Source organism: Salvelinus alpinus, chromosome 28 (genome assembly GCF_045679555.1).
Source record: "Salvelinus alpinus chromosome 28, SLU_Salpinus.1, whole genome shotgun sequence".
In the NCBI taxonomy this organism is placed as follows: domain Eukaryota; kingdom Metazoa; phylum Chordata; class Actinopteri; order Salmoniformes; family Salmonidae; genus Salvelinus; species Salvelinus alpinus.
Window position 1 is genome coordinate 40,685,022 of NC_092113.1, and position 1,755 is coordinate 40,686,776.

General features: G+C 49.7%; 1 long non-coding RNA gene across 1 annotated transcript; it reads left to right on the forward strand.

Annotated features, from left to right (window-relative positions):
- The first annotated feature begins 557 nt into the window (after positions 1–557).
- Positions 558–1,513, forward strand: LOC139557881 (uncharacterized). Its single transcript, XR_011671484.1, has 2 exons — positions 558–1,239; positions 1,345–1,513. It is a non-coding gene; the product is annotated as an uncharacterized lncRNA (long non-coding RNA).
- Positions 1,514–1,755: the final 242 nt, after the last annotated feature.

Genomic DNA, 1,755 nt, shown 5'->3' on the forward strand with positions numbered 1-1,755 from the left:
AAGTTTGCTCATTTTGTTCCTCTCTCCAAGCTTCCATCGGCTACGGAGACGTCCGAGATCCTGGTCAGGGAGGTTTTCAGGGTTCACGGATTGCCCAGTGACATTGTGTCTGACCGTGGTCCTCAGTTTACCTCTGCGGTCTGGAAATCCTTCTGTTTGGCTATTGGAGCTACAGTCAGTCTCACTTCTGGATTTCACCCACAATCTAATGGTCAAGCGGAGAGAGCCAACCAGAAGATGGAGTCCACGCTGCGTTGTCTTGTCTCCTCTGATCCTACCTCTTGGTCATCTCAATTACCCTGGGTTGAGTATGCCCATAATACCCTTCCTTCATCTGCCACTGGGATGTCCCCCTTCCAATGCCTTTACGGATACCAACCTCCTTTGTTTCCTTCTCAGGAGAGGGATCTCTCGGTTCCTTCTGTCCAGACCCATATTCGTCGTTGCCACCGGACCTGGCATCGGGCCAGGAAGGCTCTCCTTAGAGTTTCTGACCGGTATCAGATACAGGCGAACCGTCGCCGTATTCCTGCCCCAGCTTAGACGGTTGGAGATAAGGTTTGGTTGGCTACACGGGATCTTCCTCTACGGACGGAGTCAAGGAAGTTGTCACCTAAGTTCATTGGTCCGTTTGTAGTGGAGAGAATCATAAATCCTGTGGTGGTTCGACTCAAGTTGCCTGCAACACTTAGAGTGCATCCTACTTTTCATGTCTCCTGTCTCAAGCCGGTTCACCTCAGTCCTCTGTTGCCTCCTCCTCCTCGTCCTCCTCCTCCTCGGATGATCGGAGGTGGTCCTGTCTACACGGTGCGCCGCATCATGGACTCCAGACGGCGGGGTCGAGGGTACCAGTTTCTAGTGGACTGGGAAGGATATGGTCCAGAGGAGAGGAGTTGGATTCCTCGGCGACAGATTCTGGATGACGACCTGATTCGGGACTTCTACCGCCTCCATCCTGGCGCTCCAGGTAGTCCGCCCGGTGGCGTTCGTCGGAGGGGGGGTACTGTCACGAATCCCGCTTCCTGAGTCTGGGGTTGCCTGTGTGTCTGTCCTGGAGTGTGTTTCAGGTGTCCTGGAACGCACCCTGTCTGGTTGCCGGGCGAATTAGCTCATTGGGAGATTGGTTTCACCCGCACCTGTTTCCCGTCAGTAATCTGCACACCTGTCCTGATCATCATCTCTACCCTTCATAAGCTCTGACCTGACTTCCATTCCCTGCCGGATCGTTAGCCATGAATAGTATGTTGTGCCTGAGTACCAGACTCCAGTTGGATAGAATTTGTTTTGTTGTTTTCATTTATGTATTGCTTGCCTTGAACTTACCTCCGTTTGTTTTGTCTTCAGTTACTCACCTGGATCATTCACTCCATTCCCGCCTGGTTGACAGAGGATTCTGCTACTACATTGGATTCACCTATTTCCTTTCATCTACTCACCACCGCTGCCCGCTACGCCATCTGGATATATCTACCTTTTCACATTTAATTGTAAATAAATACTCACCTTCTTCCTACGCTCCTTGTCCTGGTCTGCTTCTGGGTTCGATCTTGAAAGATCGTGACAGATATAGTGATAGACTAGTGATAGACTAGTGATAGACCATTGATAGACTAGTGATAGACTAGTGATAGACTAGTGATAGACTAGTGATATACTAGTGATAGACTAGTGATAGACCATTGATAGACTAGTGATAGACTACTGATATAGTGATAGACTAGTGATAGACGAGTGATAGACTACTGATAGACTACT